The sequence below is a fragment of the Dermochelys coriacea genome, chromosome 7, assembly GCF_009764565.3.
Source record: "Dermochelys coriacea isolate rDerCor1 chromosome 7, rDerCor1.pri.v4, whole genome shotgun sequence".
Taxonomy (NCBI): Eukaryota; Metazoa; Chordata; order Testudines; family Dermochelyidae; genus Dermochelys; species Dermochelys coriacea.
The window spans coordinates 50,102,460-50,125,499 of NC_050074.1; the positions used below are offsets into that span (position 1 = coordinate 50,102,460).

Genomic DNA, 23,040 nt, shown 5'->3' on the forward strand with positions numbered 1-23,040 from the left:
GGATATAATTGGTTAAATAATCATGTTACAATATGTTAGGATTGGTTAGTTAAATTTCAGTAAAATGATTGGTTAAGGTATAGCTAAGCAGAACTCAAGTTTTACTATATAGTCTGCAGTCAATCAGGAAGTGAGTGAGTGGGTGGGGAAATGGGAACAGGGAATGGGGGTAGGGAAATTGGAATCATGTTTGGCTAAGGGTAGGAATGGGAACAGGGCCACAGGTAAGGTTCTGTGGTGTCAGAGCTAGGAAGGGGGACACTAAGGAAGGAAACTGGAATCATGCTTGCTGGAAGTTCACCCCAATAAACATCGAATTGTTTGCACCTTTGGACTTTGGGTATTGTTGCTCTCTGTTCATGTGAGAAGGACCAGGGAAGTAAGTGGGTGAAGGAATAAGCGCCCTAACAGTACTTTTTACATTTTAAGGAATACAATGACTTAGGATACAGGTACATTTTTACCCAGCTGATTATGGGAAACAGTCCTGGGAGAGTGCATCAGCCACTTTGTTAGAGGCTCCTGAAATGTGTTGTATTTCAAAGTCTTGAAGAGCTAAACTCCACCAAAGAAGGTTTTTGTGAGTCCCTTTGACTGTGTGAAGCCATTTCAGTGCAGAATGGTCAGTCTGCAGGTGGAACTGCGGTCTCCAAATGTATGGACGTAGCTTCTCCAGAGCATACACAATGGCGTAACATTCTTTTTCTGAGACTGACCAGTGGCTTTCCCGCTCACAAAGTTTTTTTCTAAGAAACACGACAGGATAGAATTGTTGATCTGGTCCTTCCTGCATGAAAACTGTTCCCAAACCACATTTTGATGCATCTGTGGTTACGACGAACGGTTGGTTGAAGTCTGAGGCCCTCAGTACAGGGTCAGACGTAAGGGCTGCCTTAAGATGGCTTTTTGACACTTTTCAGTCCACTGAATTGCATTTGGCTGTTCTTTCCTGGTTAGGTCTGTCAGTGGGGTGGCAATTTGGCTGTAGTGTGGTACAAATTGTAATACCCGGCCAAACCCAAGAAGGATTAGACCTGCTTCTTTGATTTAGGGACAGGCCAATTTTGGATAGCATTTACCTTAGCCTGTAGGGGTTCGATAGTACCTTGACCCACCTAGTGTCCAAGGTATGTTACCCTGTTTAGACCTATTTAACACTTTTTGGCCTTAATGGTTAATCTTGCCTCCCTTATGTACTGGAAGGCAGCTTGGAGGTTGTCGGAGAAAAACACAGTTCTCACTCTGAGGTTGGGTGCAGCAAATCAGATACACTTTATTACCTCAAGCAATTGCACAGAGGGAGAGAGTGCACTAGGACACACGGTTTCCCCCACCTAGGCAGGTCTATCCCAGATAAACAATTTGAGCAAGTATAATAATAAAAAACAGACAATAATAAGCAACAACTGCATATGGTTTATACATATTCCTTCATATCTTATTTTTCTTACCATTTCTCTTATAGTCTGCATTCTATTCTTATCTAATACAAGGTCACAACAGCCTCTTTCACAGTTGTTTTCCCACTCGCTTCGCACTATCCCTGCTTCTACAAATCTCGCATTATTAAAGGTAGAGTTAGCCTGACTCCTGCTCATTTCAGAGGCCTGCATCCAAATTCCCTTTATATACTTCCACAAGGTGTTCCAGATGTTCTGCCCATGAATTTGAGAATATAGCCACATCATTAAGGTAGGCGACTGCAAATTCCCCAAATCCAGCCAGAAGGTTATTTACCAGTCTCTGGAAGGTGGCAGGTGCATTTTGCAGTCCGAACGGGAGCACATTAAATTCATACAGCCCTACATGGGTGATGAAGACTGACCTTTCCTTGTCTGGGTCATCTAATGGCACTTGCAAGTACCCCTCAGATAAGTCTAAGGTGGAGATGAACTGGGCATGTCCCACTTTCTCCAATAGCTCATCTGTGCATGGCATTGGATAGTTTTCTGGGAGAGCTACAGCATTTAGTTTATGATAGTCCACACAAAAGCAGATTTTCCCCCATCTGGTTTGGGAACTAGAAGCACCGGAGAGGCCTATGCACTCTCAGAGGGGCAAATTACACTCATCTGTAACATGTCCTTGATCTCCCTTTCTATTGCGGTTTTGGCTTGAGGAGCCATATGCAGTAGGGTTAGGCTCTAATTGGGCAAGGATCACCTCTGTCAATGGAGTGGTATGCCTGTTCTGTCTGTCCTGGGGTGGCTGAAAACATTGGCACAAAGCTGGTGCACAGCTCCTGGATTTGCTGTTGCTGCTTATGCCCAAGGGTGATGGAAAGGCCACTGTTGCATTTTCCTTCATAGTAGTCTTCAGCCACTCAGTGTCGTCTCTCTCCTGGGCTGTAAACTGAAGAACCTTGATTTCTCAGGAATAAAAGGGATTTAGAGAATTAACATGATAAACTTTAGGTTTTAGGGTAGGGTCTGGGAATGCTATGAGGTAATTAACAGCTTCCAGGTGCTCTCGGATCATAAATGGGCCCTCCCATGATGTTTCCATCTTATTGGCCTGGGGTGCATTCAGGACTGTGACTTGGTCACCTATTCTGAAGGAACGCTCTCTGGCATGTTTATCATATCAGGCCTTTTGCTTTTGCTGAGCATCCTGTAGGTTTTCTCAAGCAAGGGCTAGAGTGTCTTTGAGGGTGTTTTGCAGGTTGGTTACAAAGTCAAAAATGTTAGTTTCTGGAGAAGATGTAACCCCCTCCCATTGCTGCTTCACCAGCAGTCATGGCTCCTTAACTTTGTGGCCATAAACAAGTTCATGGAGGGGAAACCTCAAACTGGGATGTACTACACTCCTGTCGGCAAAGAGCAATTGCTGCAACATTAGGTCCCAATGATTGGAGTGCTCATTCATTGGCAAGTTGGCTGTGGGCAAGTTAAAAGAGTTGGCCTTAAAGGCACTGTCACTTTGACCTCTGGGTCGATGAATCTGGGGTTCACCAGGAATTGGTGGATAGCTGACACCTGTGCTCCATTGTCTTTCCATGAGGTAATCTTCCTCCCACCCGCACTCTCAGTTTCCCTTCGCTATGGGGGTATTTACAAGGCATCTGGGCCTGAAGGCTTTTTGTGGGACTCCGGGGTGATGAGTTGTAGTCGGCTGGTGCTCTAGGGGCAGTTGGCCTTTACATGCCCCAGCTCATTACATTTAAAGCATCGACCAGCTGACTGTCGGCTGGGGCGAGGTGGGTGGTTGGAGAGTAGGGTGGTGGGACGAGAGGGCATCTGGGGTCTCCCTGGCTGTGTGGAGGGCTCCTGCTTGCAAGGTGGGGCTTTGGGCTGACTCCAATGGTGGGATGCCCCTTCTGGTATCCGGTCCAACTGCTACTAGCTTTCTTCTTCTCTGCCACCTCCACCCATTTGGTTCTGATCTCCCCCGCCTTGATTACCGTTTTGGGCTTCCCATCTAGGATGTACCTTTATATTTGCTCAGGAACACCCTCTAAGAACTGCTCCATTTGTATTAGGAAAGACAGATCTTCCAGAGACTTAACACTTGCTCCTGATATCCAGGCATTCCTATTTTTTTACAATGTGGTACGCGTGTCGGGAAAATGCCACAGATGGTTTCCACCTTAGTGCTCTGAACCGCTGACAGGCATGCTCAGGTGTTAGCCCCATCCTAATTCTGGCCTTTTGTTCAAAAAGTCGTACCCATTTATGTGTTCTTTAGGCATTTCCACTGCCACCTCTGCTAAGGGTCCACTGAGTTACAGCCTTAGCTCCACCATATACTGGTCTGTAGGGTTGTTGTACCCAAGGCAGGCCCTTTCAAAATTTTCTAAGAAGGGCTCTGTATCATTGCCACTTTGTATGTGGGGAATTTCTGGGAACAGGGAGCGGTACCTGGAGAAGGATTGTTAGGGTTACCTGGTGGACCCAGCTTAGCCATTTCCAGCTCTAAGTGCTTCAGCTCTAACTCCGCCTCCAAGTGCTTCACCTGCATTTCCACCTCCAAGCACTTGTCCTCCACTTCCAAATGCTTCATCTCTAGGTAGACATTCCTTTCTGCCTGAGTTAAAGGCATCCCTCCTTCCTGTCACTGGGATCTCGGTTGGGGGAGGGCTGATCCTTCCCTCCTGGGAAGTCCATGTTCCCCCATCCCCTCCCTTCATTTCGGTCATGGAACTGGATGTCTGGGCTTGATCTGGGTCTGTCTTCTCCATGGCATGCTGCTTTGGGAAGACTGTTTTTCCTAAGGTTTCAGTGCCTGACCTCAATCTCATGCACAGGGCTGCCCTACTCTAGCCTCGCTATTTTGTTGCTGCAAAGATAGAAAAAGAAAAAAATATAAATGGCTTGTTGGACTCCCTGGTTTTGAAGGCTGATCCCTTTGCAGGCCTGTTTCACCTCAGGCAGAAAAGAAAAGAGAGAAAAAAAACCTCCCTGGCTTTCAGCAGCCAAAAGGAAAAATGTGTCCTTTTAAAGCCCTGAGGTCTGTGCTTCTGGTTCAAAACTATCCCACCTTTGCCACCATGTCAAGGCTGAATCCCCATTCTAGCACTTTGAGTGCAGAAGGTGGGGGCCTGGAAGGATTTTAAAAATTAATACTGGCCACTCCAGGCTTGTATTAAACTCCCAAGGTTACAGCTTTTCTCTGACCTTGGCTTGGTAAACGCTGCCACCACACAAATGCAAAAAAACCACAACCACCCTTGAACTCAGGAAGGAGCACTTGAGAATTCTTCCCTGTGGGATACCCTCAAGCCCTTTCACCCCACTCTGCGGAAGAGCTGAGAAAGAAAACAAAGGAAATTAGCTGTTGCCACCAGCTAATTAAAAAACCATGAACAAACCTTTTAAATCACCAAAAATCCAATTCTGTTCTTAAAAAAGGTAAATTTTATTAAAAACAAAAAGGAAGAAAATACATCTGGAACTTAGACTTTTGCTAGATTTTAAAGGCACAATTCCAAAAATTAAGCACCCAGAATAGCTTTCTTGGGGGTTGAGCTTAAAGGTGACAAGCAAACAAATGCATCTGGGGTTAGCACAGAGGAGATCCACAAGCCAAAATAATTGTAGGTGGGATCATGGTGTGGCTGTGTGGAGTGCGGCTCTCTAGAGTCCAGATAAAGGCACAGGGCTGCCTGGTTGACAGAGGATTGCATGCCACAAGCCCAGTGAATTCAGAGAAACTTAGCCATCTTCCTGCCCCTTTGTATTCACCCTGGCAGGTCTGCGTTTGCACAGGTGTGGGGTGAATGGTTGCTTTGCACACACACCCTGTAATGAGAGTACATTCACCCCTCTCAAGCACCCCCAGTGAGTGTGTGAGCCTGCACTCTCTACCTGTTTGTGGTGGCTCTTCAGTGACTCAGCCCTCCTGCTGAGTCACACACAGTCTGGGTGATAAAAAGCAAAGCAAACCTCTCCTGGGGTATAAGTCTAACTAGGGCCTATTTCAGCACCCTCTAAGGTCTTTCAATCTGCAGCCCTGTCCTGGGGCTCATTCTTCAATCAGGGCCTATCACAGTACCCTGGTCCAAACTGTCTCAGCCCCTTCAGGCTCCCTTAAATTATCTCTGCTCTTTAAGCCGTCCCAGCCCTGGTGTGGAGCCACATTCCCCAGGGCTCCCTCTCTGGAGATTCTTCACTTCTCTGGCCCCAGCTCTACAGCTGGGCCACTAAAAGAGTTCAGTTCTCCTTCTGGGGTTCATCAAAGTCCAGGCCATTTTCCCAGTGACTGGTGCAGGGGACCCAGGCTCATCCTCTACTCTGGGTCCCAGCACAGGGACCCTATAGATAACAGCCATCCAGCATGTCCTTTTAAATAAACTGCATCACTGCTCCAATTCCCTGGGCCGCTTCCCTGTGGCTCCAGCACATTCTTCACCCTTGTCCTGGGGAGTCCTAGCAGCCAGCCCAGAACACCATCCACTCTCCTCCAGCTCTAACAGGGAACTAAACTCACTCAAGCCCTGCAGCTCTTCTTATACTAGCCTGCTGGGCCCTGATTGGCTGCTTCCCACGTAGTTGCTCTAGGCAGCTTGGAGGACCTCTCTACTGCCTTTTTCTGGGGCGCGCTGTGGCAGGGCTACAAGGCCTCCAGCAGGGAGCCTCAGGGCCTAGTCTACCCCATCACAGGTCCAATAAAGAGGCTTTAAAAAGATGCTGTCCTCTAATTATGGACTTCCAGTCATGCCAAGCAATCCCAGCGACCAATCACATGCCACAAATAATGCACAGCACAGAGCCAAAGCATGGCTTGCTTGGCTCCTCCAGAACTCCTGCATGGACGACAGCAGTTGAGGGGGGTCTCATGAGCAGACACTCCAGCTAAGCTGATGGGTGATTTTGCTTTGGGAGAACACACTGACTGGCTCTAATGTGTGTTTAATATTTCAAAAGTCCCTTCACCCTGACTGAGCTGTTCTCAGTGGATTTGGGCTCCTGCACTTTATGAACTCCATGGGAAAGAGATCTATCATCTTTTTTTTTTTATTAGAAAAGCAGCCACCTGGGAGTAAATCTAACACATCCACAGAGCAAATCCTTGGGCTGGAGCTCTTAAGTGGTTGGCACATGAAATACAATTGTGACTTGGGTACTTGAATTCCTCAGTTTTACCGCCAGCAAAATCCCCCCTGAGAGTGAAAGAAAAGCTGAATCAGATTCTTGTGAAATTGTTCCCATTAAAAGGTGCCAATTCAGCACGCGAGCTGCCGAGCCCTGGTGTCAAGCACTTCCAAAACACAGTGTTGGGAAAACATTCAAAGAGGAGCCGTTTTTAGACTGCGTTCAATTGCTTCAGAACAAGCACTAGCAAGGGCCACCCATCTGGGAGCGGCAGGCAGGCACGGTGGAGACGTGACATTTTTAGAAATTCACAAGCACTGCTAATGATCCTGGTGAATCACGTTCAGGAACAGCAGGCTTGTTTGCACATGTATCATGCTGAGCTCCCGGCTCCCAGGCTGGGGGTGGGGGGGGGCAAAGCTGAGAATGTAGCACAAGCCACTGGGAAATTCGATATGATTTGATCTTAGATGCTGACAGGTCCCCCATAATCTAGTATCTGGGCACCTCACAATCATTGATGAATTTATCCTCACACAGCCCTGTAAAATAGGTGTGACAAAGTTGGGGATTTTTGTGGTGTTTTACATGAATAGTGTGTGCGCTCCTCAGTTTCCCTGTGTGTTGCATGTTTAACACGGTGGTGGGAGAGAGTTTGTTGTTGCAGAAGACCAGGTGTGACCTTGCCTAGCAGCTGGGATTGCCAGACAATGGCCTGGAGATGGGGAACCCTAACAACTGGTGACCTGGAGACTGAAAGGCCCACCCCAGCTTGACAGTCAACCAGTTCTGACCAGTGGGAGGACAAAGAGCTGAGGAGAGAGGACCCTGGTGACCTGACCAGCCAGTTCCAGCCAGAGGGGAACAAAGGATGAAAGAGAGAGGGCCCCAGGGACCTGTTTAGCTGGGACGGAAGACAAAGGACAGGGGAGGAGCTGTTGGGCCAGTGATATCAGATGCCCAGCTGGAAAGCGCAGGGTCTCGGGACTGGAGAGACAGAGCAGTCAGAGCCTATCTGGATACAAGGGAGACTTAGATGTACCGTGCTGAGGAAGGCCAGGCCTGAGAGCCTTGAGAGTTTCCTATGCTGTGTTCAGATGCTCAATAAAGCCTCCTGTTTTACACTTGCTGAGAATCACTTCGGTCTAGAGAACAGGGTTGCATTATTCCCTCTGGGAGCGGAGGCCCCGGGGGCCCAGAGCGAGTGGACTCCCTGAGGGGGCCCAAGGCGAGAGACAGGTGTGCTAAGGCTCAGAGAGGTGCAGTTCCAGGAGGCAGAGGGGCTTAGCCCCAGAGAGAGAGTGAGAAAGGCTGTCTCACTGAATGGCGTTCCCCGCAGGGACTGTACAGGGCCAAGAGTGGGCACGACCTGTGAGTCTGTGACAGTAGGACAGTCTGCACAGTGCCTACAACAATGGGTGCTGGTCCAGGACACAGCTTCTAGCCCTCCAGTAATACAAACAAGAATCCTTTTCTCAGCAGGGTCATGCCATGGAAAAAGGTTGCTGGCCCCCCAAGACCTTAGAGGGGCCTGACTGCCTGTCACCATACCTTGAAGTTTGAGGTGGGGAAGTCCTAGGGTTGGGAGAGAGGTCCCAGCCGCACGTTTCTGCACAAACACCAATGTCCCCCCGCCACCCAGGGCATAAGAGCCAACGCCTAGCTCGAGCCCCACCTTTAACAATAGCACCCCACTTATCTAATGCAGACAAAGCCGGGGAGGGCCTCTGGCAGGGGTACACAGATCCCCTTGCCCCCCCACGCTTGGCTAGACACACCCAGACTCTCTGCTCAGTGTCAATGCAACCCCACCTTGGGTCAGTCCAACCTGCCTATGTGCTGGGACCTCAAACCGGTGGGTCTTGGCTCGTGGGCTCAGCTGTCCGGACAGCTCCAGGCTGGGCATGTGTGACGGTCCCCTTTCGCAAGCAGCAGCTGTGCTCCAAGCAGCTCTGAGTTCAGACTCTGCACCCGTACACTCAGTCGGGTGTGTCTCTGCCCCAGCCCGGCGCTGCCTCTTTCTTTCTTTCTTTCTTTCTTTCTTTCTTTCTTTCTTTCTTTCTTTCTTTCTTTCTTCTTAAATCCCTACCCTGCCCCCTATGCTCATCCCAGGTGGTCAATATGTAAGGGGACTGTTGGCCCCTTACTAAAACTCAGTGGGGTGTTTTGGTTGGCTAGCTCCCAATACCAAAAGGAAGGGGAAGGGTGTAATGATGCTTTTTCTGGTGGGACCCAACTGAGAGTATCAGTTCAGGACAAATTGCTTAAAGCAGGGCAGTTACAGCCCATGGCTGGGGTTTTTCCACCTCTAAGGCAAACCAAACTAGCCAGCCAGAGAGAGAGGACTTTGATTTTACTCCTCTGGCTAACCACAAGTCACACAAGCAATTCCCTTAGACACTCCAGTTTCCCAGTATCACCACTAGTGCCACTTGTTATGGGGACAAATGGTTATGAAAACCAATACCGCAGTAAAAGAAAAAAGGTTCTCTTGATCCCAAAGGACAAAACCCCACACCCAGGTCGATATACAAATCAGATCTTACCCACAAATCACGCTGTTGCCAATCCTTTAGAATCTAAAATTTAAAGGTGCATTCATAAAAGGAAAAAGATATAGATGAGAGCAAGAATTGGTTAAATGGAATCAATTACATACAGTAATGGCAAAGTTCTTGATTCAGGCTTGTAGCAGTGATGGAATAGACTGCAGGTTCAAATAAAGTCTCTGGAGTACATCCACAGCTGGGATGGGTCTTTCAGTCCCTGGTTCAAAGCTTCAGTGTAGCAAAGTTCCTCCACAGGTATGAAGCAGGATTGAGGACAAGATGGAGATGAGGCATCAGCCTTTTATAGTCTTTTCCAGGTGTAAGAACACCTCGGTTTTTACTGTGGAAAATTACAGCAAAATGGAGTTTGGAGTCACATGGGCAAGTCCCTGCATTTTTGTCCCTGGGAAAGTCCCTGACTTTTGCTGAGTCACAAGGTATATCTGCTTTCTCTCAGTGGGTCAGTTGTATGGCTTATGGTCCTTAATGGGCCATCAAGCAGACTAGGCAGAGCTGACACCAACTTGTCTGGGGTGTCACCCAGAAGCACAGCATAAGTTTGAAATACAGACAGTATAGAGCCAATACTTATAACTTTAAATAGAAAAATGATACATGCATACAGATAGCATAATCATAACCAGACAACCATAACCTTGTCTTAGACACCTTATTTGACCCCCTTTATACAAAATTTGGTGCCACTACAGGACCTTGGTTGCAACAATGATCTATACCATCCCAGATTATGTCAATAACGTCACAAAGGGTCAATGGGAAATCAGGACCCTGGGACTGACAGTCCCCAGGAACAATGGGGAGAGGCCAATGCTTCAGGTCAGCCTGACTGACAGGGCAGGCAGGCTAATGAGGGAGTCAGGAGGCCGGGGGGTCCTGTCCTCCATGTTAGCTGGAATTGTCTGGGGCAGACAGAGTGGGGCCAAGCTAAGGAGAAAGCAGAGTCCCAGGCTGAACTGGGGAGCAGAGCCATGCCAGATCCAAAGGGGCCAGAAAAGCAGCCCAGGAAGCAGGTCAGTGCTGGGAGCAGAGTTACAGAAGCAGCACAGAGAGCAGACCTGCACTGGGAGGAGAGTTGTAGCAACCAGAGCCAGAGGGGCCAGAGAAGCAGCCTAGGGAGCTGGAGGCAGAGCAGCAATAGTGCTGGAGCTGGAGCAGTCTAGAGTGGGGTGCGGTGAGCAGCTGGGGAGAGCGAAGGGGACCCTGGGCAGTGGGCCCAGCACAGGGAGACGCCCCCAGCCAAGAGGCCTTGCAGGCCAGGCTTGGAGTCGGACCGTAACCCCAACGGGGCGGGGGCGATTCTGGGAAAAAGGGTGCTGCCACCTAAAGCCTGAGAGCGTGTGGCCATTGCCAGAGCAAGTGTCAGACCTGCAGCACAGCCAGGGCCTGAGAAGGAGGCCTGGGACTTGTGAGGAACAGACTGTGAACTGCCCTGACATTCCAGAGACGCTGGTTGTGATGTCCCCGTGCCACAGAGCAGGTGACAGATTTTTCTTTAACCTTTCCTGTTTTTTCCTTATTTTTTAAAATTGATTGCTGTTTAATAAACTGTATTTGCTTTGAATTGTATGTAATGATCAATGGATCAGGGAAGCATCCAGTGTAGAGAGAGCACCCCGGAATGGGGACACCCTAGCCCCTGCCCTAAGTGACCATGACAAGGTTGGGGGTCAAATCCCTCAGGAATCCTAGGCCCAGCCTTGTTGGGGTTACGAGGACTCTGCCACACAGGACAGTGGAAGGGGAGCCCTGGGGGTCAGGCGGGCCTCTGGGTAAAGGAAGTGGGAGCGAGGACTCAGATTCTTTTGCTAGCCCATTTCACTGGGGTAGCGTATAAGCCAGGAAAGTTCCCCACAATAGCATAACTATTCCCCTGCTTACACATAGTTAATTCTGGGTCCTCATTTTGGAGTGGCACTTCCACCAGCCAGCAGGGTTTGCATAGGGTAGCAGGAGGAGGAGAAAGGAAGGGGCTCTAACCAGGCCCACTTCAGCCACCATGTAAACACACCTTCCTCAGACAGAGGGCATGTCCCATGGTTTGGCTACCCTCAGCATTGCTGTAGCGGGGGACATGGGGGATTCCCCTGTTTGGCTTTTGAGAATGTTGAGGTTCTCCTCCCTCATTGGTCGGTCACCCCCTGCTACGGGGTCAGGCTCAGGTACCTCTACCCTGGGTGTCCCAACCTCCTTATTCCACTCTTCCCCTGCCCTGGGGCCAGGACCAGGGTCAGAAGCTTCCAGCAGGGATCCCCCCGCACCATAAGCCACTCCACTTGGCGGGCCCATTGACTCCTTCTAGTCCAGCCTCCATGTTAGCGGCTATGGTCCCAGAGGCTTTAGTGATGCTCACGGGCCCATTCTGGGACCCGGGTTCCCTGGGGTTCCCAGTCAGATGCCCAGGGTCATATCTATTAGCAGCTGGACATGCCTGCCATACAGCAGGAAGTCAGAGGTGTACTTCATGGTGGTGTTGTGCGCTGTGGTGTTATACACATAGGTTAGCTCTGGCAGGTAGGAAGGCCAGACTCTCCTCCACATCTGTGACAAGGTCCTCAGCCCTGCTAGCATCATCTGGTCGCTTGCAGGTGGTCAGTTGTCATCCTTGTCTTCTTCTCCCTGAAACATCTATCTGCTTAAAGGGGTCATGGCATGGAACAGGACCATCCTTAAAGGGACCAGGCCTTCCTGTTACCGTACCTTAAATTACCATAGCATTTGAACATCCCCTTCAAATAATTCCAAGAACACTTCAAATCTAATCCCTTGGCATTGCATTTGCAAACTCCATCACACCAACGGTGCTGAAGTCTTGGTGATGTCCTCAGTGTTGCTTCTGCAACACTGGGCTGAAAGAACTTAAGAAGAACAAAAAAGCCACCATACATCATGAGGAAGCAGCAACTTGTTGCCATTTTTTTGCTTGCTTGTAGAGGTGTTGGCTTGAAGATGTTGTGATACTGGCAGGACAGATGCCAGCTCTTGCCCAGGCTGCAGGCATTCACTAAAAACTGATAAACTCATAACTGGAGACCAGACCACTTCCCCTATATGGTAGTTTTGCTCAAAATAGATATTAGTCTTATAAGAATGTATTTAGTGTTTAGACTAAAATGCTTGTAAGTTGCTGCCTACATTAATCTCACCGTTGATGTCTGTATCCCAGGCTATAAGAAGAGAGGTAAGTTTTGCTTTATAACTTTGAAAATGTTTGCTCTGAACTTGTGAACCCAGGGGGAATCATACACACACACACACCCATCCAAAAGGACTATTAAAATCAGATGAGCCATCAAGGAACATGGCAATACAAATGATTGATTAATGGCCCTATCTGCACCTGGGAAATGCTACCAGCAAGGAAACTCCTCCTGTGGGCTTGAAAGCTGAATGAAGGAAATAAAACAAAACTACAGGACAGTTTTCTATCTTTGTGGCTGTTTGAACTCTGAAGGACCAGAGACTCTAAACTGAAGCCAGAGATTCCCCAGGGGCTGCCTCCTGGGTCCGCCCTGACAGACACTTTGAATGGACAGATCACTACAACCCGTTTACTCTTAGGATTAGATGGTAACTCATTGGTGTGGATATGTTCACTTGCTTTAACCTGTAAATAATTCTCTTATTCCTTTTTCCTAGTTAATAAACCTTTAGATAGCTTATTACAGGACTGGCTACAGGTGTTGTCTTTTGTGCAAGATCTAGGGGACCAATTGATCTGGGGTAAGTGATTGGTCTCTTGGGACTGGAGGCAATCTGAATGTGCAAAAAGAAAAGGAGTACTTGTGGCACCTTAGAGACTAACAAATTTATTAGAGCATAAGCTTTCATGAACTACTGCATCCGATGAAGTGAGCTGTAGCTCACGAAAGCTTATGCTCTAATAAATTTGTTAGTCTCTAAGGTGCCACAAGTACTCCTTTTCTTTTTGCGAATACAGACTAACACGGCTGCTACTCTGAAATCTGAATGTGGTGTGATTTTTGGCGTAAGTGACCATTTAGCATGAAGTCCAGTTTGTCTGGATGACAAGATAGACTGGAGAGTCTAAGGGGATTGTCTGTGACTCCATGGTGAGACTGTGAGAGTGATCCAGGAGTTCACATTTGTTACTAGCTTGGTGAAATCTGGTTATAGACCAGAACGCCAGCTTGGGGTGTCTGCCCTGTTTGTGACAGTTTGCCCTGAAGTCGGCATTCATGGTCCTAAGCCTCTCCAGCGGCGGAGACACATTGGGGGTGGGTGGGCAAAGGGTGACATGCCCCTCCTCAGATGCTGGGGGGGGGTGGGGTTGTCAAGGGCCCAGCAGCGTCCAGGAGTCAGAGCTTGAGTGTGGAATGTGGTGAGTTCTGTGCTGCTAACAACTTCCGCCTTTGGGATAGGGAGTTTGTTTATAAAGAGAGGCAAGGTGATTAAGATAAGAAAAGGCTTGTCATTAAATTAATGAAGATTGTTAATGATCTTGAAAGCATTCCCAGACACTCCAGTTAAAAGACAGGAAACAAAGGGTAGGAATAAATGGTCTATTTTCAGAATGGAGAGAAGTAAATAGTGATGTTCCCAAGGGTCTGTACTGGGACCAGTGCTGTTCAAAATATTCATAAATGATCTGCTAAAAGGGGTAAACAGTGAGAGGGCAAAGTTTGCAGATGATACAAAATTACTCAAGATAGTTAAGTCCAAAAGAGACTGCAAAGAGTTACAAAGGGATCTCATAAAACTGAGTGACTGGGCAACAAAATGGTAGATGAAATTCAATGTTAAATGCAAAGTAATGCACATGGCAAAGTATAATTCCAATAATACATACAAAATGATGGTGCCTAAATTAGCTGTTACTCATCAAGAAGGTGGGGGCCCACACGGATTTTTAAAAATTAATACTTGCCACTCCAGACTTGTATTAAAACTCCCAAGGTTACAGCTATTTTCTGACCTTGGCTTGGTAAAAGCTGCCTCCACCCAAATACAAAACCCCTTTTTTTGGAACCCAGGAAGGCACACTTGGGAATTCCTTCCTGTGGGATACCCTCAAGACCTTTCACCTCCCCCTCCAGGGAATTGCTGAGAAATAAAACAAAGGAAATTAGCAGTTGCCACCAGCTAATTAAACAACATGCACAAACCTCTTACTACACCAAAAATCAAATCCTGTTCTTAAAAAAGGTAAATTTTATTAAAAACAAAAAGAAAGAAAATACATGTGGAACTTAAGCTTTTGTTAGATTTTAAAAGAGCAATTCCAAAAATTAAGCACCCAAAATAGCTTTCTTGGGAGTTCAGTTTAAAGGTTACAAGCAAACAAAAGCAGCTGGGGTTTGCACAGAGGAGTCTACTAGCTGTAAGAAATAAACAGAAATAACCCTAATCTTGTCTTTCTAAACATTCCTGATCTACTTACACATCTGGGGGTTCCAAATAAATAGTTCTAGGTATGATCTGATGATCTATGATCATACTTGGCTTAAAGCTTCTCATAGCATAACTGCTCCCTATTCCCCTCTTTCCCAGAGAACAACAACAGAGACAAAGGGGAAGTTTTTTCCCCATTTTAAAAAGTTCTAGCCTTCCCATTGGCTCTTTTGATCAGGTGCCCACTCCTGTTCCTTTACCTGGAGGACTTTATTAACCCTTTACAGGTAAAGCAAGTAGAGCTGGCTGGGTGTCCATAAAAGGGAGTTGCCCCCCACCCCTTCATTTATCACACTGTGCCTGTATCATCCTGAACTCATTCTCCAGCTTCAGAAGACTTAAAAATTATCTCCAGTCATCAATGAGACAGACACAACGGAATAATGTAGCTGTCCTTAATGTGCAGGTCACATGGGGCATCACATGTCCCCCTTTAGCTGGAATGCCCCTTTGTGTCCCTCCAACTTGTCACCTATGTCTCCAGAGAGCAAGACAGGCATGATGAGATTAAAGGAACAGTTTGAACCAAGAGTGAAAGAAAAGGCAAGCACAAGGGCATGAAAGAGTGTATGCATGTAAGAGGTTAAGTGTTTCAGTTCAGAAGAATTCATCTTATCTTATCTTCCCAAAGCCTTCCTGAAGATGAAAGGCTCATCTCCTTCTTCAGAGACTGGGATATTATCAGCCATTATTGCTTTTCATTGGCTCAGCACCTTCATGGGATGGTTGTGATGGGATCTATCAATGTATATACAATGGGGTTATAATTTTCCGTTAACTGTATGGCTGGATTGCTTTTGGGCTTTGTAGCATGAAGTTCTCAGTATATCCTTATAGGCAGAGTTAAAACTCTGGCATTAAGATTATTTTCTGAATTATTTCTTCAGTTCCATCAGGGTGTAATAGAAGTTGAAATTCCATTTCAAACAAGCCCCAAAAACACTCCTATTTTCTATACAAGAATCTTTCGACTCTTAAACTTGTCTTTTTAAACTTCAATGATTCTTAAAGTCTTTAAACTTAAATGGTTATCAAGGAAAGCATTGTCTTTTCTTCTTGTCACTCCCTAGAGAGGTTTTAGTCTTTGAGTTTGGTAAGGAGTTGCTTAAGCATTGGCAGATAATTAATTCCCCAACTAATATAAATGTTTTTATACTTCAAGGGCTCCTTATTCAGTAATCAGTTATAGCACATGAACTTGCTGATGTTGTAAGTACAAATATTTGTTATTCATATAACAATGGCATCAGTTATTATATGAAGAGGTTGCATTTAGCTACAAAACATCTGAAAATAAACATTTCAAAAGATGCGTATATTATCTTAAAAAGAAAAGGAGTACTTGTGGCACCTTAGAGACTAACAAATTTATTAGAGCATAAGCTTTCGTGAGCTACAGCTCACTTCATCGGATGCATTTGGTGGAAAAAACAGAGGAGAGATTTATATACACACACACAGAGAACATGAAACAATGGGTTTATCATACACACTGTAAGGAGAGTGATCACTTAAGATAAGCCATCACCAACAGCAGGGGGGGGAAAGGAGGAAAACCTTTCATGGTGACAAGCAGGTAGGCTAATTCCAGCAGTTAACAAGAATATCAGAGGAACAGTGGGGGGTGGGGTGGGAGGGAGAAATACCATGGGGAAATAGTTTTACTTTGTGTAATGACTCATCCATTCCCAGTCTCTATTCAAGCCTAAATTAATTGTATCCAGTTTGCAAATTAATTCCAATTCAGCAGTCTCTCGTTGGAGTCTGTTTTTGAAGCTTTTTTGTTGAAGTATAGCCACTCTTAGGTCTGTGATCGAGTGACCAGAGAGATTGAAGTGTTCTCCAACTGGTTTTTGAATGTTATAATTCTTGACGTCTGATTTGTGTCCATTCATTCTTTTACGTAGAGACTGTCCAGTTTGGCCAATGTACATGGCAGAGGGGCATTGCTGGCACATGATGGCATATATCACATTGGTAGATGCGCAGGTGAACGAGCCTCTGATAGTGTGGCTGATGTGATTAGGCCCTATGATGGTATCCCCTGAATAGATATGTGGACAGAGTTGGCAACGGGCTTTGTTGCAAGGATAGGTTCCTGGGTTAGTGGTTCTGTTGTGTGGTGTGTGCTTGCTGGTGAGTATTTGCTTCAGATTGGGGGGCTGTCTGTAAGCAAGGACTGGTCTGTCTCCCAAGATCTGAGAGAGCGATGGCTCGTCCTTCAGGATAGGTTGTAGATCCTTGATGATGCGTTGGAGAGGTTTTAGTTGGGGGCTGAAGGTGATGGCTAGTGGCGTTCTGTTGTTTTCTTTGTTGGGCCTGTCCTGTAGTAGGTGACTTCTGGGTACTCTTCTGGCTCTGTCAATCTGTTTCTTCACTTCAGCAGGTGGGTATTGTAGTTGTAGGAATGCATGATAGAGATCTTGTAGGTGTTTGTCTCTGTCTGAGGGGTTGGAGCAAATGCGGTTATATCGTAGCGCTTGGCTGTAGACAATGGATCGAGTGGTATGATCTGGATGAAAGCTAGAGGCATGTAGGTAGGAATAGCGGTCAGTAGGTTTCCGATATAGGGTGGTGTTTATGTGACCATCGCTTATTAGCACCGTAGTGTCCAGGAAGTGGATCTCTTGTGTGGACTGGTCCAGGCTGAGGTTGATGGTGGGATGGAAACTGTTGAAATCATGGTGGAATTCCTCAAGAGCTTCTTTTCCATGGGTCCAGATGATGAAGATGTCATCAATGTAGCGCAAGTAGAGTAGGGGCATTAGGGGACGAGAGCTGAGGAAGCGTTGTTCTAAGTCAGCCATAAAAATGTTGGCATACTGTGGTGATCTTCCTAAAAACACCATCCTAGCCACTATGAATGTAGAAGCCCTCTACACCAACATTCCACACAAAGATGGACTACAAGCCGTCAGGAACAGTATCCCCGATACTGTCACGGCTAACCTGGTGGCAGAACTTTGTGACTTTGTCCTGACCCATAACTATTTCACATTTGGTGACAATGTATACCTTCAAATCAGCGGCACTGCGATGGGTACCCGCATGGCCCCACAGTATGCCAACATTTTGTTGGAGAACATAATGTTCTCCTTAACATTTGGAGAATGAAGATGCTAGAGTGTTTATGAAAGAAATCAGTCCCAATGAGAATATTGCTAGATTTCTTTGTGTGGATTTAAAATTCAATTTTTCTCCATGCAAAGAGAATGGATGAAGAAACTTTTATGGCTTAGTTTATAGCTCTGGTAACACATCCTAAGCCTCACTCCTCTTTGGACTATCCTGAATATAGGACATCCCACTCTTTTACACAGCCAGGTCTCTTTTGAAAGCATAAGGAGATTGTTTTCTTTTTATAAAGATCATGTCTCTGCCAAACGTGTGTCTTGTACAAAGGGAGGTGGCCTGTTCTTTGAGAAGGCATGTTGGCTGATTGCTTGCCTTTTGACCAAATGGCTCCTAGATTTCCAACCTACCATGTGTAGTACATTTACAATTAGCAGCTAAAGACTCCTATCCGTTACTGTCTACCAGGCATGGATCACAAGAACTAATGCTCACGCGCTTCTTTCAAAACAGCATGAACTACAGAACATTACATAAAAATTGATGCTATAAAGCTGCATTCTAAAGTCAGGGTAGACACACTGGAGGTGATAAATATGATTTTTTGGCTAAGGAGCGTCTTTCTCTTTGTCGCTTTCAGCACCAGTCACTGGTCGATGTAAAGAAGAAATTTCCTAAGAACATCCTTAATTCACTCAAATATTTAATTTCATTACTTAACAACCAAAACTATAAGCATGCAAGTCCTCATATGTTCCAAGCATCATGCATATGAAAGTAATTGTAAGTATCTCCTGAAATCCAGTAAAGAGAAGGCAAGATTGTACTAACCTAAAATTATAAGAATAAATCATAATTATATGAATAAGTGTTGTTTAACCCTCCTGGTAGACATTGTTGGCAACAAAAAGCGGCTGGAGTTCAATTTTCTAGGGGTTCCTTCTGAAAATGTAAACAACTCCTGTTTGAGGTCCCGCCTAGAATCTTGGGAACATATATCCACCTCCATTGATGTCCTTGATAGGCTATACTTGCCCACTCGCAAGCCCCAAAACCAGGGCCTTAAAACAAAGAGAAGCATATGGGAGGGGGAAGGGGGACAACAGAAGGAATGTGGGAAAGCCAGTAATTAATAATGTCACAATATCTATTAGGTAAGGGTCTTCCCCCAGCGCCCCCAGTCCTCTGGCAGCTGGGAGCAGCTGGTGTGTTCCGGCCATTCCCCTCCTCCCCACTCGCAGCTTACTGTCCAGGGTTGGTGGAGTTGAAGGGTTCTGACAGGTCAGTGCTGCCTGGGCTCCTCCAAGGGCTTGGCCACCTGACCAGTGTTAAAGACTGGGGTGTAGGCGGTCTGGCCAGTAGTCACAGCTGGGCTGGGCACCACATGTCAAAAACAATGGTCAGAGGAATCGCTCCAGCTGGGTTCAATATGCAAGAGTCACAGTCAGGCTGGGCTTGGAGATCAGAGGTAGGACCAGGCTGGATTCAGGAGGCAAGGTGAGTCACAGCAGGCCCAAAGTCTGTGTGAGTTGAGCAGAAAATGTCCTGGGCCACCTGCCAATGTTAAATAGTATGCTTGGCCAGTCAGAGGGCCGCGGCGTGCTGTCACTCTGATTCTTTGGAAAAAGAAAAGGAGTACTTGTGGCACCTTAGAGACTAATGAATTTATTTGAGCATAAGCTTTCGTGAGCTACAGCTCACTTCATCGGATGCTGAGCTGTAGCTCATGAAAGCTTATGCTCAAATACATTTTGTTAGTCTCTAAGATGCCACTAGTACTCCTTTTCTTTTTGTGGATACAGACTAATAGGGCTGCTACTCTGAAATCTGATCCTTTGGGCAGTACTTCCTGCAGTGCCTACTCTCCACAGTGGTCCCTGGATGTGGCACTGCATGGCCTCCTGGGGGCATTGTGGGAACATCAACTGTCCCAAGCTCTGCAGCCAGCTCCTTACAGCCAGCTGAGGTGATGCCAGCTTTGCTCCCACCAGAATCCCTCAGGTAGGCAGCTGCTGCTATCTGGGTCTTTAGCCCATATCCTCTACCTTAGCACCACTTCACTTTGCTGTCTGCTCAAAGCCACGCACTTGGTGGAAACCAGCTCTATGCTAAGTCTTTTCATTCAGACCAGTGGACCCCTTAACGAAGTCCTTACCACCAAAGACTTTCCTGCAGCAAAAGAATAAAACCTCTGCCTCTAGCTCTATACAGGCTCCCTTCTCAGCCCTAACACAGCACATGTTACATTGACTAACAACTGGTGGACTGTTAGGTCTTAACATGTAATTGAAGAATCCTCATTGAGCAGGTGTGTTTCTAGCAGCTCCCAAAGGAACTGGTTCTTGGCCCTACATTATTTAACACTGTTGTTGACCTGGAAGAAAACATTAAATCATCACTGATAAGTGTGCAGCTGATATAAAATAAATAGTGAAGAGGACAGGTCACTGATACAGAGCGATCTGGAGCACTTGGTAAGCTAGGCACAAGCAAGCAACTTGTGTTTTAATACAGCTAAATGTAAATGTACGCATCTAGGAACAAAGAGCAGGCTGTATGTACTGGTGGGGTATTTTATCCTGGGAAGCAGTGACTGTAAAAGATTTAGGGGTCATGGCAGATAATTAGGTGAACTTGAGCTCCCAGTGTGATGCTGTGGCCCAAAGAGCTAATGTGTCCTGAGATGTACAAACAGGAGAATCTTAAGCAGGAGCAGAGAGGTCTGTATTGGGCACTGGTGCTGGAATCCTGTGTCTGGTTCTGGTGCCTACAATTCAAGAATGATAAATTGGAGTGCGATCAGGAAAGAGGCACAAGAATGATTAAAAGAGATTTGAAAACCTGCCTTATAGTGACAGACTCAAGGAGCTTGATCTATTTATCTTAACAAAAAGAAGGTTAAGGGTGACTTGATCAAAGTCTATATGTAGCTGTATGGGGACCAAATATTTAACAATGGGCTCTTCAATCTAGCAGAGAAAGGTCTAACATGATCCAATGGCTGGAAGTTGAACCCAGACAAATTCAGACTGGAAATAAGGTGTGAATTCTTAATAGTGAGAGGAATTAACCATTGGAACCATTTACCCAGGTCATGGTGGAGTCTTCATCCCTGATCATTTGAAAGACAAGATCAGACTGTTAGTATATAAGCTTGTTTATCAGCCTGAGATAGAATTTTGGGTTTGACCTTTGATACTCTTATACTAATATGTGTAAACAAAGGACAAAGACTGTGTATGTTGCTTCTGCCTAGCCAGATGGGTTTGTTAGTACAATGGAAACAGATAAGAACAGTTAAAGTGTTACAGGGCATGGTGGGAGTGTAATAGGATAGGGACCGAGAGACTTTTTTTTTTTCATTGGACCATATGAACTGGAACCATAAACATGAACATTAAATCCCACCAAATGAGGGTAGATCCATCCTCATCATCGTATCCGCTCATTATACTCCACACCTGAACATAGCCATTATATGGACAACATACCCCCATATCTCAATGTCTGTACTTTGACCCATTAAGCTTTTACCCCCAATCGGGGAGATTGCAGATAATGTATTCCTTACGCCACCCGCTTCTTAACTGAACTTCGCACCCCTTGATAATCTGTACCTTATTCCCTGATAACCTGAAACTTCTATGCCTAAACTCTGTACCGTTTTCTTTTTACTTCAATATTATCTTAATAAAATTATTATATATGAGCACACTTTAAGATTGCCTCAACCCCTTTCTCAAGGCAAGGTCAAGCAACCAGTTGGGAGGCGCAAAGGGGTTTGGGGGGAAAGTATAAAACACTAAAAGACAAAGAAATGTCTGGTTTCATAGTAGCAGCCGTGTTAGTCTGTATTCGCAAAAAGAAAAGGAGTACTTTTGGCACCAATAAATTTGTTAGTCTCTAAGGTGCCATAAGTACTCCTTTTCTTTTAAAGAAATGTCTGTCTCTGATGGTAGCAAAACCTTACCCCTCCCCTTACCACTCCTTACCCCTCCCATGGGGTACAAAAGAGGTGGGATGAAGACCCACGATCTCCCCAAAACAGAACATGACCATAAGTTGTAATGGGTGAGACTGTGGGCATGCATTGTAAGTATATTTGGGCCTGCTAAGAAGGACGAGGTGAGAATAGGGAATGGGGAACAGGCAAGCTCTGCAGAGTCAGAGTTGGGAAGGGGGAGATGGGGTAAATGCTCTGCGGCGTCCGAGCTGGGAATGGAACACTAGGAAACAGACTCTGCTGGCATGTAGAGCTATGGATATGTTTGCTTGGAACTAACCCTAACGTAAATATAAAGGGAAGGGTAACCACCTTTCTGTATACAGTGCTTTAAAATCCCTCCTGGCCAGAGGCAAAACCCTTTCACCTGTAAAGGGTTAAGAAGCTAAGATAACCTGCTGGCACCTGACCCACAATGACCAATGAGAGGACGAGTTACTTTCAAATCTGGAGGAGGGGGAACAAAGTGTCTGTCTGTCTGTGTGATGCATTTGCCGGGAACAGATCAGGAAGGCAGCCTCAGAACTTCTGTTAAGTTAGTAACAAGGAGGGACACCAGAGCACAAGTTTCAGCTATCGATGCTTCCTTAGTGGATCCCAATTTAATCGACCCAGAGGTCCAAGTGACGATTAAACACTTCAAGTCACCTCTTTTGACTTGCCTACAGCCAAGTTGCTGGTACAGTACAAGGGCTGGTCAGGAATGTAGACTTTTGCAGCCTATGATGATTATCCCATCCCCATGCTGTTGGGGGAAGACTTGGCCAATCATGAGAAGCTAGCCAAAAGGGTGGGAATGGTCACCTGCAGCCAGGCTAAGCAAGCTGTCACACCTAGCTCTGTTCTGGAAACTTCTACCAGGACCCGGTCAGGGGTGAAGGAACCGGACCCCATGCCCATGTCTGCAACAGCAGTAGTGGATCCAGTCCCAGAGACCAGACAGAGCCAGTCCCAGAACCAGAACTGGTGGAACAACCAGCACCAGAACCATTGCCAGCACTGAATCCAGTACTTGCAATCCCAACCGAATCTGCACCAGCAGCAGATAACCCTACACAAGAGGCTCAGCCTGACCCTGAACCCCAACGTAGTACACAACAGAAAGTGGTTCACAGTCAACAGAAACAGCCCCATCACCTGCATCGCTTCCAGAGGGACCAAGCACAGGTCCACAACCCAATGAGGAACTGATGTCTCCAGCATCAAGGGAACAGTTCCAGACCGAACAGGAACCAGATGAAAGCCTCCAGAAAGCTTGGACGGTGGCACAGAGCAACCCACCACCTCTCAGCTCTTCTAATAGATCCAGGTTTGTTGTAGAAAGAGGACTTTTATACAAGGAAACTCTTTCTGGTGGACACCAGGAAGACTGGCATCCTCAGAGACAGTTGGTAGTTCCAACTAAGCACCGGGTAAAGCTGTTAAGCTTAGCCCATGATCATCCTAGTGGCCATGC

The 23,040-nt window shown here is 46.4% G+C and overlaps 2 long non-coding RNA genes across 2 annotated transcripts in view; both read right to left on the bottom strand.

Annotated features, from left to right (window-relative positions):
* The window catches only part of LOC122460949, a 526,129-nt gene that overhangs the window by 105,741 nt on the left and 397,348 nt on the right, over positions 1–23,040 (bottom strand). The gene's annotated exons all lie outside the window — the stretch shown is intronic.
* The window catches only part of LOC122460948, a 30,492-nt gene continuing 16,668 nt past the window's right edge, over positions 9,217–23,040 (bottom strand). The window contains exon 3 of the long non-coding RNA XR_006282597.1: positions 9,217–9,258. This is a non-coding gene — a long non-coding RNA (uncharacterized LOC122460948). The remainder of the gene's footprint in view (positions 9,259–23,040) is intronic.